Raw genomic sequence first — 18,391 nt, forward strand, 5'->3', positions numbered from 1 at the left:
ACATTGATACCCAGAAAGGATATGGGACACCAGACATATTATCAAGCTAGACCTTAAGAGAGGTTGGAGAATTTCTGCTGAGAGGAAATAGCAGCCTTCATTGGGTGGAGTTCATTGCAATTATTAAAGACAGCGATCTGGTCTGATGCAATTAACCTCTCAGAGTCTCTTAGAATCCAAAGATTCCATCTTCTGTAGTAATTAAATAATACCTCATTTTGTATATGTTTTATGGATCTACATTTTATTTTCTTTGGTATAATTTATATGTATTTAATATATGTATAAGTATGTAATATTTTTACATATACACACATATATACACATGTATAAACATGCAATATTTGTATATACACACATTTTTTATTGGTTGATTGTATAAAAGTATAAAAAGCATGATAATATCACTCAGAAGTTTGTAGGAGCAGCGGTTTTCAATCCTTATAATATTATATCTAAATAGAAAACAATTAGCTTGGAGGTTTTCTTGCTGACTGGTATATTGACATGATTGTGATACCTCCAGCTGGCTTTTTCACACTGAATGACAATTACATGCATGCCCCATGATAGTTGATGCTCACAGAGCATAAAGAGAAAGGAAAACAGTGATCTTAGGTCCTTGAGGGAAGGCTATAACCACGGACAAAGTAAGCAAACAGAAACCTAGCTAATTGAAAGGGAGTATAGTTAAAATTTAGCAATGTTGAATTGGGAATAGCATCAGAGTCAAAAAGAACTTAAATTTCACTGGGTGATTGAAAAATAACATGGTAAATTGTTTCTTCCTCCAAATATATGGAGTGAAATAAGCCACGAACTCCTTCTCCCTACCTTTGTCATAAAAGGGAGCCATTGAATATACAGGTCTGGAATGAGTTTCGATAAAAGATACTATTTTCTAAAATCAGAAGTGTATTTTACCTTTTGCATATTTTAATTATGATATTATGGTTATGTAGCTTTGCATTCACATGATCAGTAGTGCTTCCTGTTTGAAAGTTCTAAGTATCTGAGTCTTTCTACCACCATGTAACTCCCTTCCCCAATCGGAGTAATAATATTTTTGATTTTTAAGGTAAGGAATAATATGTACATATGAAATTGGTAACAAACAATGAACAGTTATGTATTAAGCCAAAAAAAAAAAATCCTCCTACACATGCTTCTTAAAGGTACATCATTCTAGTGGAAAGATCCTATTGGAAATTCTAAAAGCTTGGATTCAAGTCTGCACTCTGCCACTTACCATGTGTTTTGTCGAGTCACTTTTCTTCTCATAGCCTTTCTCTCCCCTCAGATTTGCACTATGAAAACTGGAATTTTGCTTTCTAATCCCTGAGTTATTTTGAAATAATATCTAGGAAACCATTTGGAAAAAAAATAGTGATATGTAAATGATGTGGACGGTGATGCTCCCAACTAGAAATTAATCTTTTCAAAAATAACAATTCTTATATGGCATTTTATACACACACACACACACACACACACACATATAGATATATAAAGATTTTTTTATTTACTTATTTGACAGAGATCACAAGTAGGCAGAGAGGCAGGCAGAGAGAGAGAGAGAGGGAAGCAGGTTCCCCGCTGAACAGAGAGCCAGTTGTGGGGTTTGATCCCAGGACCCCGGGATCATGACCTGAGCTGAAGGCAGAGGCTTTAACCTACTGAGCCACCCAGGCGTCCCTGGCATTTTATGTTTTTTAAGATAAGATGTAATAACTAGCCATCTTTCCATGAAATAAGAAACATTTAATTACCATTTTTACCTGAACTGACGATGGAAAGAATAATGGAAAAGGAGCTAAGGGAAAGCAAGAATTAACTAACTTCTACCAACTAACAGGTTTGTGTGTGTTGCTTTACACCTCTGAGGCTTTACATTTTTATTATTCAAATGCAAATACTCTTTTTTCATTCCTTTAAATTGTTAGGATTTGGTAATTTTTATCTTCAATTATCCTATGGTACACACACACACACACACACACACACACACACACACACACACACACAAACACATTCTTCTCTACCACTCTTTGCTTCTGGCTAACTTTAACAATGTCTTCATGACTCAGCTCAGATGTCGTATCTTCTACGAATTCTCTAATTTCTCCTCCCCACCTCAGCCTGGCTTAACTAAGTCTTCTCTGTGTTATCTTCTCTATGTTATCATTGGACTCTGCTATTCGATTAAAAAGTGTGTATGCATCTTTCACCCCAACTACAATCTAAGACTCCTGAAGAAAAAGAGGTCATGTACTATTCATCTAGGGACTGGCATTTAGTAGATTCTTAGTAAATGTTTCTTTACTGAGTGAATAAATGAATGAATGGATAATATATGAGAAGCTCTTTGAAAAGAAAAGACCATGTGTAATGTGATATTTTTCAAATATAACTCCGGAAGAAAGAAGCATTTGTCTAGTGAGATAGTACTATATTTGGAAACAAGAAATCAGTTATTGGGCCATTTCTACTAATTTGATGAGTAACTCCAGGAAAATCACTTGAGCTCTCTGCATTTAACTTCCCATTCAAAAATGGGGCAATCTGCATTTCCCATTGCCTGCTTCATTAAGGATGTCGTAGAGGCCAAAATTGGAGCAATTATGTGGTATCTGCCGATTTTTAAAAATAAAGTTGTGTTATTCATTTTGGGGGATACATAAATACCAGTTCATAGTTAAACACATATCTTACTATGTACTGAGAAGTTCCTGCAAAGTGTTCTCCAAACAATTTAAAATTAAATAACATTTTAAACGGACTGAGGGAGATTTAATTTTAAAACATAGTTTTGTTCTTTGCCCATTTTGTAATGTACAGAATCCTTTTAGAAGGGAACAATTATTTATAATTTGTTTTATAATTTAGAATTTTCTTGTAATACCAATCTCATGAAGTAGCAACTCCTGGATCCCTCTGACACTGTCTCCTCTTCTGCCTGGCCAGTCACTGTTGAGTGACAGTAGAGAAGAACTGTCCCCCACTAAATTGCCTCTATTGTCTGTGGGAGGTTGAATTTTTTTGTTCAGGAATGCAACCTCTATCCTGAAAAGGATAACTTTCAGATTTGTACACAGATGTCTGAATCTTTGAGACACAGTAAAGAAGGTAATTCTTTGTGGAACATTGAGAAGTCTTGCTTCTAAACTAAGATAAACTATACAAATCTTAATTCCTTAAAGAAATGGGGACTGCTTTTTCTTTTTAAAACAAAATGTGTATGTTTCTTTGTTTGTTTAGAAATTGACTTCAGATAGAGTAACAGATCCAGAGTTAATTTCTCATATGATTGTGGTGTTATTTATCCTCACTTTATCAGGACACTTCTTGTTCTCACCTGGGCAAGACTGTAATTTAAGCTTTGCTTATTACTCTCCAGTTAAGAGTACAAACTACATAGTGTTCAGATTTTCCTTGCCAAGAAATTACTATGGAGCTGAGAGCTCTTAAATGTCCCCCTCTATGCTTCTATATGAACTTCTGTCTCATGGGAGAGGACATCTCTGTCTTGATTGTCTTTTTTCTTTGTGAATCAACTTGATTGAAGTACACCATATATATGATAAATTGTATCCATGTAAAATCCATGTAGGCACCACCACAATCAAGGTGCGGGGCATTTCCAGCCACCTCCGAAAGATCCTTCCTGTCTCTTTGTATTCACTTCCCATTCCAACCCCTCCCTAGGCAATTGCAGATTTGCTTTTTGTCAGCATGAAGTAGTTTGCATGATGCCTTTTATTGCATTATGCCTTCTTGGAGTTGAGTTCCATTGTGGGGAGTCAAACTATGGTTGGAGTGAAGGAGAAGGCAGAGCTAGCCATTACTAAACTACTTGGTGGGGGGGGGTCTGATATTTATTTTTCTTTTTACATGTTCACCACTCAGAAGTGAGTGAGTTGTTCTTCTTTGAACATGTAAACTTAGGAGATAAAAACTCTTATTTTTAGGAGTATAGAACTTTGTTCCATTCAAATTTTGAAAGTGGTGAAGGGACAAGGTCAAGACAACCCATCTTCATTTGGCTTTAGCACAGCAGTTCTGACTACTGGACATTTGACTTTATATGGTGAAGAGTCAAGTGCTGTTGGTGAAATGTTTGCAAAGGGATTGGCGTGAAATCGCCTGACTTGTATTTTATGCTTGTGCCACAGTCCAGAAATAAACATTACATTTCTTTCTCTAAATACATTTGTGTCCTGGATAGCCAACTGACAACTATTGTCTCCCCCCCCCCCCCAGTTAAACAGCAATTGTTTTGGATGAAGGAATGGCGCTGTTTAAAACTCCTTCACTCTGAAGAGTCTCCTGGGTGAGAAGAAAAATAGATTTCCAATCTTAGGAATCAAATGGCCTTATTCACTGTCAGTCTTATGACTTTGCCCCCACATGTTAAAATTTTGTTAAATTGGGCTCTAACCTGTTTCAAAGAAAAGTTCTGAAGCTCCTCTATCAGGACCATTCCAGACACAGGGGCTTTTCCAGCTTATACAAGTACCCTTTTTCGTGTTATTTAGTGGAAGAAGTAACTTTTAACCTTTCCATGCCTAGGTTTCCCTTCTCCTTTTTAAGAAGGTTTAATTAACCCATTTCATTTCAATTTAACCTATTGTTTAGAAATTTCTAGGGGCATAATTTACTTAAAGCAGTAAGTCAGATTTTCCCCTCTCTCCTCCTTTTTATTCTTTTATAGGCAAGAACTATAGTATATGCAGATTATTGAGAGAGGAAAAATACTCTCTGAAAAGGTGGCTTTCTTAAAAGGCACCAGCAGTATTAGTGTCATGTCTGAAGGACCCATTTGTGTCAACTGTACAGACCTTTCAATGGAAAATTGTGCCATGCTACCTTTTAAAGTATGAAATGCTAATTTGGGATTTACAGTTTTTGAACTGGAGGGCTGCATTTTGCATGGGATTTTGTTTAATTTCCCAGGGAAAAAAGGCATTTGAAACACAACTGCCTACAGCCAACTGTCAACAAAAATCAACTGTAATAGCACAGAGCCTGTCACTGATGTATGTGGTGATGTGGTAATCTTCTCAATTTAGCTGGATATTTCTTCTCTGTACAAAATAGCTGAAAGTCTTGCTAGGCATTTATGAATATCGGGAGGTATTATTAGGCTGATAATGGGACCAGATTAAGGAAGTGTACACTGGTTCAAAGTGTCAGTTAAAGAGACAGAGGATGGGACAACGCATGGCCCTCGGTCTAAGGGACTCTTCGTATTTCAGGTTTGCTAAAGATTTGGGAGATAGCATGCTGAGTTCCATCTGCTGTGAAAGTGGCTTTCTGGGGAAAAAAATAAAGTTGTTATGCTATTTTTTCCCCCAGAAATCTGTTTTTGTTTATCAAGAGGGTGAAATAAAAAATCTCTGAAACTGGAAATGAGGAGGGCAGACTAGGGGACTCTCGGAGGTGAGATTGGTCAGTATTCCTCTTCCCGCAATGCGGAGAGGTGGTGGTTCAGACCTGGCATCTTTCCCCACCAAGGCACAACTATCGAAGAGCTGGGAGAAGTGAATTGTTCCTGAGTCTCTGTATTTTAGTACTGGGCCCCCCTTTGGATTCTGTATAACAACTGGCAAATGCAAAGGGAAAAAAAATAAAGCTGCATATAACCTATCCTTTGGCAAGGCACAAAGTTGGCACTTATTATTAGCTGTCATCAAAACATAGCATTAGTGAAGCTTCTCATATCAAAAGGGTGTTTAGAATCAAATGGCACTTTATGTTACCAGTTGCTTTTTTTGTTTGTTTGTTTTTGTTTTTGTTTTACGTGAGCCATCTTTGAATCTGGCCCCACGATTTATTAGCTCCATGGTAGCTCAGCTCTCTGTGCTTAAGTTTCTTCATCTCAAAATTGGATTAGTAATCATGCCTATCTAATAGGGATTTTGTGAGAAATTTCTTAATAGATATGAAGAGCTTAGAACACTGCTTGACATATAGTAAGTGTCATAGAATTAGCTGTTATTGTCACCATCATCGTCATCATTGGCAAAAGCAACATACTTACTATAATCATATAGTCACAGCAAAAGGATAGTAAGAGTATACTAGCACATATGCTACATAACCTGTTGTGAAAGGTGTATTCAGTTTTTCTTAATCATTGTGTTTTCCTATGGAGATGGAAGATAAGGGTGAATTGCATTATGTTAGCTACGGAGAATATGTTCTAAGATACTTATAAATAGCAGCATGGCTTATAGGACTTCTGAGAGTGTCCTGGCCTGTTTGTGTACTGCCTGCCTGGTACCCATTTCTCTGTGGCTCTGCTCTTCTACAGTCCCTGCCTCCCACATGACCTTGATCTCTTTCCTTCCCTGCTTACTTTGGCCAATGGTGATAGATGAAGGATGGACCTCTGGTGAAGGAGTGTGGCCCCAGATAGACATGTTGGTGACATGTCTTGGTACACTCCTAAGAACAGCGAGGTTGAGCCAGTCTGATTCCTTTTTCTGCAATTCTGTGATTGAGTACTGAGGTATGGTTGTCAGTTTTCAGTAGGTACCCACATTTAAAGACAATGAGTTGGAGAGAAGGGTATGGTTAAATGTGGCTTGCCAGTTATGTAGAAATTAAAGCTCTGGTAAAACAATGGAGCAAAGAGAAAGGCAGCGACGCCATGAGAAAGAATCTTTGAGGTGGCCTGTTTTTCTGTTTCCTGAGCAGTTTTTCCAGATCTCATGAGACCCCTTTATGTCCCTACAACAAACTTCCCGTCCTCTTGACTCCTCCCTCATTTGAGAGGGTTTCTGTTCCTTGCAACCAGTTAGGGCACAGTGAGTCTAAGTTTCTGTGTGTGAGTAAGAAAATAAAGGTTTCTGCTGGTGAGTAAAAAACACTGAGTGTAATGGAATTAAAATAACACTTGAAAGGATGGTCAGAGACATTTCCATTACCCATACTTGAAAGTCTTAGAAATAAAGGGTTGGCAGAAATAAAGGAATGGGCAATTATCTCTAGGTTCTATGGCCTGATAAGGTCTCTGCACACATGGTGATTACTTTGTAATGGAGTAGTTATATAGATGATCAATGAGTGAATATAAATAAACATGGTAACAGTAATTATAGACTGAGATGACTTCGATGAAGGCATTAAGTAAGGAGTAAAATTAGGAGATCCGTTGGAAGTTTGCTTAAGTGTTTTCTTTAACACCAAATGATTTTGCTGGGGGCACTGCCTTTGTTCTTACAGTGAAAAAATCCCATATCACCCTGACCCATTCATTCCCTTCCTTGGCCTTGGCCAGTGATGGTAGACTGGGAATGGATCTCTGATGGAAAAGTATGGGCCAAGACAGGCCTAGGAATAGGTATATACTGGATCAACATGTATTCCAGATAGATATGGACCACTCCTGGCAAGACATAAAGATTTCTGCCTTTTATTTTCAAAGATGATTCCAAAAACAAGCATTATATTTTTAAAATTTTTTCTCTGGAATGGATTTGGATTGAGGATAATGGAACAACAATTTAATGAGCCTACCTTTTACTAGGCAATGTGCAATATCCTTTCCACAATTATCTGATTTAATGAACAAAACCACCCACTCTCACCTCATAATCATTGGCATTTATATATACAGTGACTACCTGGCATTCAGGCTTCTGTCTAGATGTGGAAAGGAGCATATCTCTCTGGACTAAGGGGTGTTTTAATCTGCTGCCTATTTCCTCTAGCATCAAGTTCTAGCCTGAATACAGACTTTTAATGAGCAACCCATATGTAAATAATTAGTATGAGAGGAATTAGCTATCATTACTCAATTGCTTTTTTTTTCTTTTTAGAAATGATTTGCTATTCAGTTTTAAGCTTTCCAACTATCTTGATGGGGATCCAACTTGGAGGAAAGAAGTGGTTTTTGTTCTCATTATCACTTCCAGTTAAAACTGCATAGTTAATTTCCAGAGGTAGACATCCCCTTGAGTACTCATGATAGGAAATGGAGAAATTACTATTCTTTGCTTTCAAGACTGAGAGAAATCTAGAACTTTGGAGAGGAGGGAAAATAACAGACATCAGGTTGTATATGAAACAATAGAACTTAGTTAACATGGAAAGTTCTGTTGCTAAATACATGACATTTCTCTTGAGTCCTTCCCAGGATGCCAAACAAGTGGTCTCAGCAGGAACTTTTTCTTCTTCAAGTTTTTACATATTAAGAAAAAAAAAAAAGTGAAGCAGATACAAGCACACTGACCAATAAGCCTTGGGATGTCATAGGAAGGTCAGGAGCACCATGCCCTACTTCTCTAGAAGGTGAGTATTGACTGATTAAGGTGGTTTTCCAGTGGTACTAATCTTGACATCTAAATAGGTCCTTTGCTGATGGTATTTCTACTTCTTCTTTACTGTGTACTTTTCATTCAGAGGCACTTAAGTATGATGATAAAGATACAGCCATCACTACCCCATTGTCCATCAGAAATGCCATGTCATGAAATAATTATTCCAGGCAAAGTGGTGATACTCCTCCTTCACAGTGCCTTTTTATCCCAAGGGCAGGATCTATCTCTGTCTCTATTCATAGAATTAAGCTTAGACCAAGTGTGAAACTGCATGCATTTTTTTCTCATGAGCTCCGAATTCTCTGATGTTTGTCATACATTTACTCAAAAATACTGGTCCAGAGCCTACTTTGTGCCAGAAGCTGCTGGAGATGCAGCAGTAAACAGAACAGACAAGATCTTTGCTCACATGAGATTATATTCTACTAAGGAAGACAGATCATCAAGCAAATATAAACAAAGTAATTATAACTTGTGATGATTACCAGGAAAGAAAGTTTATCCAGTTGGTGCTCAGAGCCATCCCCTCCTCAAACCAAGCCTCCAGCATTCCTTCTTCATCTTTCAGGTGCACAGCTGACTTTTTAGTTTCATATACAGCTATCTAATGCAACATCAAGCCCCTCTCTGCTTTCCAGATTCTTGTCCCTAAATCTCTTCTATATAGACATTTAGAACTGCGAGTGAGCCCGGTATTAAGAATTTTTCTTGGAAGAAAACACACAAGGCACAAATAGTGTGTTATCAAAGTCTGGAACCCCCAGAAGACAAGTAGCTGTGTGGTAGTTATTTGCATACACATCTGTCTTCCCTATTAGACCTCCTTGAAAGTAGACACTAATCTCTTTCTTTTGTCTCCTGTGTTATATGCACATAGTAGGAACTCAGTATATTGCTCACTGAATTCAATTGGGTAGCAAAGACCATAGGCTCTTGCCAAAAGCATTAGTGAATGCATGTTTGAAGAAAATTAACTAACAATTAAGATAAAAACGTCAGTATTCACATGGATTTTGGCCGAGCAGATGCATTTCCTTACTGGCGAACATAAGGCTTTTCAGACCAATGAATCTGGCATCCTACCGTCCCGTGCCAGCAAGGCATGGCAGGGATGGAAGAAAAGAAGTGTGGGCTGAATGCAGACTTTGGCAAATGTTTGGCACTTGTGTCACTTCTGCCAGAGTCATAAGCTCTTGGTCTGTGTGGCAGGAGGTATGAGAAAGGGAAACTGACAGGTCCTAGGGTAAGACCTACCTATGGAGGTGTTGAAACTATTTTTGTTTTGGCTTGATGTTTGTGAGAAGGATGCCCTACCTAACCCAGTTGAATAATTGCAGGCAGCTTCTCTGAACATTCCCTCCAGGGACCTAGTTCAAATGATTCCTTGGCTGAGATCTTACAACATGCCAGACTTATACATAGAGACAGGGTTCCTGAGACAGACAATCAAGATTCATTTTTTAAAATTAAATTTAATTTTTTTCAGTGTTCCAAAATTCATTGTTTATGCATCACACCCAGTGCTCCATGCAATACGTGCCCTCCATAATACTCACCACCAGGCTCACCCAACCCCCTACCCCCCTCCCCTCCAAAACTCTCAGTTTGTTTCTCAGAACCCGCAGCCTCTCATGGTTCATCTCCCCTCCCAATTTACCCCAATTCACTTTTCCTTTCCTTCTTCTAATGCCCTCCATGTTATTCCTTATGCTCCACAAGTAAGTGAAACCGTATGATAATTGACTCTCTCTGCTTCACTTATTTCACTTAACATAATCTCCTCCAGTACCATCCATGTTGATACAAAAGTTGGGTATTCATCCTTTCTGATGGAGGCATAATACTCCACTGTATATATTGACTGTATCTTCTTTATTCATTCATCTGTTGAAGGGCATCTTGGCTCTTTCCATAGTTTGGCGACTGTGGCCATTGTTGCTATGAACATCGGGGTACAGATGGCCCTTCTTTTCACTACATCAGTATCTTTGCGGTAAATACCTACTAGTGCAATTTCAGGGTCATAGGGAAGTTCTATTTTTAATTTCTTAAGAAATCTCCACACTGTTTCCCAAAACTTTGCATTCCCACCAAGAGTGTAAGAGGGTTCCCCTTTCTCCACATCCTCTCCAACACTTGTTTGCTGTCTTGCTGATTTTGGCCATTCTACCTGGTGTAAGGTTGTATCTTAATGTGGTTTTGATTTGAATCTCCCTGATAGCTAATGATGATGAACATTTTTTCATGTGTCTGTTAGTCATTTGTATGTCTTCTTTGGAGAAGTGTCTGTTCATGTCTTCTGCCCATTTTTTGACACGATTATCTGTTTTATGTGTGTTGAGTTTGAGGAGTTCTTTATAGATCTTGGATATCAGCCCTTTGTCTGTAATATCATTTGTGAATATCTTCTCCCATTCCATGGGTTGCCTCTTTGTTTTGTTGATTGTTTCCTTTGCTGTGCAAAAACTTTTGATCTTGATGAAGTCCAAAAAATTCATTTTTGCTTTTGTTTCCTTTGCCTCTGGGGACATGTCTTGAAAGAAGTTGCTGTGGCCAATGTCAAAGAGGTTACTGCCTATGTTTTCCTCTAGGATCTTGATAGGTTCCTGCCTCATGTTGAGGTCTTTTATCCATTTTGAGTTTATCTTTGTGTATGGTGTAAGAGAATGGTCAAGTTTCATTCTTCTACACATAGCTGTCCAATTTTCCTAGCACCATTTTTGAAGAAACTGTCTTTTTTCCACTGTATATTTTTTCCTGCTTTGTTGAAGATTATTTGACCGTACTTGAGGGTTTATACCTGGGCTCTCTACACTTTTCCACTGGTCTATGTGTCTGTTTTTGTGCCAGTACCATGCTCTCTTGGTAGTAAAGCTTGACATCAGGTAACGTGATGCCCCCAGTGTTGTTTTTCTTTTTCAACATTTCCTTAGCAATTCAGGGTCTCTTCTGGTTCCATACAAATTTTAGGATTGTTTGTTCCAACTCTTTGAAAAATGCTGGTGGAATTTTGATCAGGATGGCATTGAAAGTGTAGATTGCTCTAGGCAGTATAGACATTTTAACAATGTTTATTCTTCCAGTCCTTGAGCATGGAATGCTCTTCCATCTTTTTGTGACAATCAAGATTCTTACCCTTGGGTGACCACTGTTCCCGCTGGATAGGTAGGACTTAGCTTGTAACCAGGAAGGGAAAGCCAGCCGTGATATTCTTCCTGCCCCAAGAGTTCACCTTTGTGGGTCCACATATGCATACATGCACACACAGAGAGGGACACATACAGACACATATGCATATACACTAGTCCTTTCCCACGTAGGATAAATCAGAGCAATTGCTTCAGGCCCCACATTTTGAAACTGTAACTTGAGGATGCTTTCAGGTTACAGGGCAGGTTACAAGAAGCAGGTTACAGGGCTAGGACCAGGAAAGGCAATGTATATGGAAGAGGGATGTGGTGTTACTAGCTGACCTGGGTTGTATGGACCTAAATCTTCCATGATATAAATTGTATGAAGTGAATGGCAGAAATATACAATTCATTCATTCATTCAGTTGGTCTTCATTTAAGAAATGATTGTTGAGTATCCATGCGCTAGCAACTAGGGATGCCACAGAAGGTGAAAAAAGAACGTTGTAATCTATAGGGAAAACAGATTTAACCAGATAGTTCCACAAATATAAAATTGGCAACTGTGATAAGGGTTAAGCTACTAAGTTCTGTGAGAGGTTAAATTATGGGATTTAACCCATCAGGGAAGACTTTTTTTTTTTTTTTTTTTTTTTTAACATACCTGCTTTTGCTAATAAAATGCTTTTTGGAGGTCTCAGGTTGGGGGATGTAGGGTTGCCTTCCACCTTGTGTTTCCCAAGGTCATCTTTGCATCAGTATGTGGATGCATGCACACAACTTAAATAGACTGATTCTGTCCTTTTCTCTCTTTGCTTTTTATTTTATTTGTTTATTTATTTGTACATATTTATAACTATTTTTTGTACATATTTATAACTATTTTTAATGTAGCTGTGTTTACTCATCATCTTCAGGAGACTATAAGAATTGCATCAAAAATGCAAATTCTTCAGTCACTCACCAGACATGGGAGGATGTTTCCAATGAGCTGGAAAACAGAGCTGAGTGATGTATCATAAAACATAGATTTTATGTTGAATGGTCCTATTTTGAATCGTTTTTACTTTAAGGTAGAATACACTGGTGGCAGCGTGATGTGTGGAAAAAACAGAGATCTGGGGTCTGAGAGCCTCCACCGTTTGTCCATGGGGCCCTTGGGTAATTTACATAGCTTCCCTGAGCCTCAGTGACTCTGTCTGCAAGATGGAGATTATTATTGCCGCCTCAGAGGTTTTCGGTGAAGAAATATGTGAAGGTTCTAAGACAGTAATGCTCCAACAGTAGTAGGAACTTGGTAAATATTTGTTTCCTTCCCTGCATTCAGATTCTTGGGCCACTTTATCATATGTCTTCATGGAGGCACCCTGCTGCTTTCAAAGAAGGTTTCTTTTACCATAGAAAGCGGGATCCAGGGGAATATTCTAAAGGGATTCTCATCTTCACCTAGGGAAGATGAGATGCCCCTACCCCAGTATATAACAAGATTCCATAGAAAGGGGGGATGGAAGACGAATGTACATTAAAGTGATTCAAAACATGAGCAGACTCTGTGAGTGTTATGCACAGATGAGTTAATTGTTTTGCCTTAAATATATTTCCTGAAGAACAGAAGCCCGATCACAGCACACATCGTTATGTATTTTAGACAAACAGCACTTTGAATCAAATTATAGTACATGCATAAAATATTAAAATAAGACATTTATAACAAATCTTTCTAACTTAGTGCTCAGCTCTAAAATAGATTTATATGCGGATAAGCAATAGGTGCGATAAATGTGGTACAGATCCCACGATTTAAATTGCAAATCAATGGGGCATCATGGGAAGAAGGAATGCAAACTTGAAGTACTGAGGGAAAAGATCCAGCTATACAATATTTTTAGTTGATTTCGTTTTGCAATGTCTGTATCTGGACTCCACATTTGATAAATTATAATATCTGCTCTCTCATATAGTTTCTTTACACTCCCAATTTAAATGATCTAATTAAAACCTTCATTTATTGTTCCTTTTGTTTATTGTTGAACTGTTGCCAATATAGAGTTCCCCAGGGCCTTCAAGTTATTTTAGCTAGGTGGGAGATTTTAGAAGAACGTTATTGTTTCTCCATGAGCAAAATAGGCAGTAAAAAGGGGAATGATATCCTTGGTTGTGCTGGTGCTGCTGCTTCACTGGATCGCCTTGCCTTCTTTCCCCCACTGCCCAGGGTTTGTTGGACAATGTGTGGTGAATGTGTTGACAACTTGTCTCCAGGAATGATATCTCCCTAAGAATATTAAACTCGTTTCATTTATTTTGAAGAGCTTTAGGGCTATCAGGTTAAACATATATAGAGCTGAATGCTTCTAGGTTAGCTGACCTGCTAGAATGTGGGAGTCCCCCCATATCAGAAGCCCTTGGAAGAACCCTAAGGGATGAAGTTGTGCTGTGGGACTCTCATGGCATCCAGTCCACGTTGGAGAAGTAGGTCATTTGCTCCCAGCATCCCTGGGTGTAGATGCCCTGTTCTGACTTGCCCAGCAATTATTCTCAGGGCTGAAGGTCTGTGAATGAAGGGGAGGAAGGCAATCACAAAGGGTTAATGACAGTATTTCTGGGTGCTGCTAACTAAAAGAGATCAAAACTAAAGTTGGCCAAATTTTTATATGTAGCTACAGAATTGAAACATCTCTTAGCAAGGGATAGAGTTGTTTTACTTAGAAAGCTTTCTTCTTTGCCTGATCTGTATGGCAGAAACTTCTCTTCTCATTGAGTATCTGTAACATTAGATTTCCTTCACAGAGGAAGTCTGTGAAGCCATGTTTCTTTGTTTTTTTTTCCTCTTTCCCTCTTCTTCTTCTTCTTCTTCTTCTTTTTTTTTTTTTTTTTGCAATGTATCATATGGCTTTTTTTTTTTTAAGATTCTATTTGTTTATTTAACAGAGAGAAACAGAGAGTGTGAGCGTGTGAGAGAGAGCGAGCATGGGGACGGGGAGGGGCAGAGGCAAAGGGAGAAGCAGATTCCCCTCTGAGCAGGGAGCCAGATGTGGGACTCGATCCCAGGACCCTGAGATCATGACCTGAGCTGAAGGCAGATGCTTAAGCAACTGAGCCACCCAGGCACCCCTCATACTGAGTATTTAATGCTTATGTTCCTGGTGCAATTAACTTACTTACCTTTTTGCATTCTGCTTACCATAATTGTATCCAATACTTTTTTGGAAGTTGTTTCATTAAAAGTAATAAAGGAAGAAATAAATGTCTTCATATTCAAGATTTTAGGTGGCAAGCTTTGATCATACTTCACATTAGCCAGTCATACCAGAAGGGAAGGGAAGGCCTGGCTATATTCCTACTGTAAAGTTGTGTCTGTCAATGCTTCACTCCATGTAGGTCAGTATAATTTGGGTGGCTCTTAGGAAGAAATTAAATATATGTAATTAAATACATGTTTACAGATTCTTCCTGGAACTAAGGTACCAGTATGTGTTCCCAGTAGTCTTCCAATAAGAGCCAAGTACAACCTTAAAATAGAGATGTAAAGAGTTAGATCTGTACCATCCATTACAGTAGCCATTGGCCACATGTGGCTACTCAGCACTTAAAATGTAGTTAATCTTAGTTGGCAAGAACTATGAATATAAAATACATACCAGATGTTGAAAACTTAATACAAAAAAATGAAGTATCTCAATTTTTATATTAATTACCAAAATGATAATATTTTGGATATATTGGATTAAATAAAATACAGTAGTAAAATCATTTTCATATATTTCTTTTTCTTTAAAATGTGGCTACTAGAAATTTGAAATTATGTATGTGGCTCACGTTATATTTCTCCTGGACAGTACTGAGCAAGATTGATGTGAGGTAATATTGTAACTAATTGGGTTAAAAGACTTTGGTATTAGGCAGCTCACTTTGTTCTTTATAGCATGGCTGAATTTCATTGTAAATGGAGTCCTATTTTAAGTGTGCCAGGAGATCTTGCTGGTTAAAGTAACCCCATGGTGAGAACTGCCATCTTATGAGTAATCGCTCCCTAATATACTTGTTTAATAGGTTTGGATTTTAATAGGGTTTTCCTAAAGCAAAGTTCACCAATTTTATCATTTGCTTTCCAACGTGACCATTATTTACTTCTGTGTGAAGAGTCTCTGGCCTTTCCTGAGATGCATTTTTTTGTTTATTTATCTTTCACAGTCGCCCCTTCTTAGAAGGGAAGTGTGGTTTGGGTGAATGTGCCTGGACTCCGAAGGTAGACTGCCTGGGCTCAGCACGAGCATTTGTAGTGACCTTTGGCAGATCCACGTCTCTGAGCTAAAGTTTCCTCCTCTGTGAAATGGAATGATAACTTGGAGCTTGCAGGGCAACAAGGCACATTCTGTGACATGATTGCTGTCATGGGCATATGGACTCAATGGAGTGAGTCCCCTGTCATCCTCTTTGGTTTTATAAGCGCCTTAGGGCTCAAATTTCTAGGACCCTGAATCTATATTGCTGACCACCAATTATTTTTCCCAAGGGAGGGCCATTATTATAAGCATGGTGTACCTGTTGGAAGCACAGAGGTGCTCGTGGCCCTTGTGAAGAGGGTCACACATAAGCCTGGCCTGCATCTTTGCATTTGCCCTTCTCCCTGCCCAGATGACCCTCCTTCCCCCATCACTTCCTTTCCCCATCGTCTTGTCCAGCCTTCAGTGTCCAGATGAAGTATCACCTGTTTCATTAAGCCTCTTTGACTACTTCAGTAAGAACTAACTTACTAGCTTTACACATTTTACACATTCCTGTGCTTACTGTCAATGATTTCAAGCCTAATTTTGATTTCATGTGCTGAACTGTAAGCATTTGGAAGGCAGTGGCTGTGTTTGATACCTGTTTCTCAACTCCCACATAGCTCAATCAAAAAATACTTACTGATCAATTGATGAATGAGGACTTGGCTAATAGAAAATTCTCTAATGCAAGAGTAAGTGTTCATGATAAGAAGTGACCCAGTAAGAAAAAAAAAAAAATATATCATCTTTCCAGATATCTGTGGTAAATAATTAATATGCATGTCAAAATGTAAGATTACCATCGTGTAAAATCTCTATCTTATTTAACTGCTGAGTTCTAGGAGATAGCCAAGTTAGTAAGAGGATGACTTATCTAAGTTTCTGATTTTAGATCCTTTTGAGATACATCAATGTGTGTAATATACATGTATAGATAAATGTATTAAGATCACCAAGATGCTTAGTTTCCATTTGTAGTCTTTTCTCAATAAGGCAGTAGGACATTGGTGCTTTCAACTGAGCTTAGAGATGTTGAATATGACATTCATGTCATTAAAAATAGTTAGCTGTTCTTGGCTACATTCACAAAGAAGTCCCCTAATGCTTCCTTTAATTGGCAGGATCCACACATGGTGTCTGTTTTGCAAATGTACTCTGCACAGAGTGGCTGGAGCTGTGTATGTGTCTGTGTATGTTCTCTGTAGGTGACACTACCCCCTAATCAGACAATTGGTGCATTGTACTAGGACATACTGTATGCAGACAATGCCTCGCCTACCACTTCCCCTCCCTTTTTTAAACCCTGAAATATGGTTGATATGGTCCATTGCAAAATGAACCTATATTGGAAATGGCAAAATTGTAATGTAAAATATACCGGGGTCAGTGGGGTGTGCTGTTTTTTGCATATATTTTTTCTCCCCTGACCCATGCCATTCCCCTGCATACAGGGAAAAAAGCTTCATCTCACACAGAAATGTGATGTCCTTTACTGCCAGAGGCTGTTGCTGTTTTAAATGAGGAAAAAGCACAATGCATGAAGAAGGAAAATTAAAGCATATTCATTTTGGAAATTAGATATGGTGTCAGGAGACTCTCAGAAAATAGCCCCGTTTGAATGGATGCCCACACTACAAGACAGTTCACTGAACTTTTGACCACTATTTATGCTATAGAAGCTTTTGAAACAGGGAAGAGAGCAAAACATTTTATAGCTGCTTAATAGCTGAGTTCATTTTTCTTTCTTTCTTTTTCTCCCACCAGGCATTTTTCTGTCCCTTCGGTGTATATAAGATATGCAAACACCATGTAGTTTGTTGGCAGGCTTTTGTGTTAATGTTTCCAGGTTGGTTCCAAAACACACAGCTACTGGATGAGACACTCTCTGGCCAACCTGGTGACCTTCCTTACCCTCCACAGCACAGTCTGCCTCCTGCCCTGGGGCTAGGCTGGAATGGCCAGGGTCACACAGGCCTTGGGAGTGACAGTGACCTCTTCAGAGGTCATCATGCAAGTGCAGAGAGCATATACCTTTCCCATTTTCCCAGGATTCCTTATGCAAAATTGGACAGGGATGGGAGAGATGATGGAAAAGGCATTTTGTCTAATTTCTCCCTTTCTATTATTTGGAAGAACAGTTCTCAATTTGTGATCATCCTGTTCTGCTTCATTGCTTCCCTCCTGCAGAGCACATCACACTAGCCAGGTTAAGTGGGATTCAAGGGCCCTCCAGGAAGGACAGTCAAGATTTTTGATTCAACACTGAATAAGGAAGCACCTGGAGAAATAAGGTAGGGGAAGAGTTAATTGGGAATGGAGGGTGAGGTCAATGTAGAGGTGGAAAAAGAAATCCAGTATGTACTGGTACTAATGAAAAATATGCTTTAACTTTTATACAAATATGAAGCATGGAGCTAAATATTGCAAATTACAGGTTGTGAGTCTATGTCAGCCTTATTATTGTTATACTATTAATGCAATGATATCAAACCTAAGGGGTCACTGTATTTGTTTAATTTATTTTCTGGGAAAGCTTAGCATTTTATTTCAAAGTGAGGACCTTTTATCTGGCCTCTCGGTGACTTGCCCCCACTGGCACCACTTGAGCTCCCCCTCTCTCGGGACCTGGGAGCTCCTTTGCACTCACTCACTCTGATCGAAACCAGGC

At 38.7% G+C, this 18,391-nt stretch overlaps 1 long non-coding RNA gene across 1 annotated transcript in view; it reads left to right on the forward strand.

Annotated features, from left to right (window-relative positions):
• Positions 1-18,008, forward strand: part of LOC125109417 (uncharacterized) — a 62,277-nt gene extending 44,269 nt beyond the window's left edge. Inside the window, exon 3 of the long non-coding RNA XR_007130229.1 lies at positions 17,911-18,008. This is a non-coding gene — a long non-coding RNA (uncharacterized LOC125109417). The remainder of the gene's footprint in view (positions 1-17,910) is intronic.
• The last annotated feature ends 383 nt before the right edge of the window (positions 18,009-18,391 follow it).

Source organism: Lutra lutra, chromosome 9 (genome assembly GCF_902655055.1).
Source record: "Lutra lutra chromosome 9, mLutLut1.2, whole genome shotgun sequence".
Classification (NCBI taxonomy): Eukaryota; Metazoa; Chordata; class Mammalia; order Carnivora; family Mustelidae; genus Lutra; species Lutra lutra.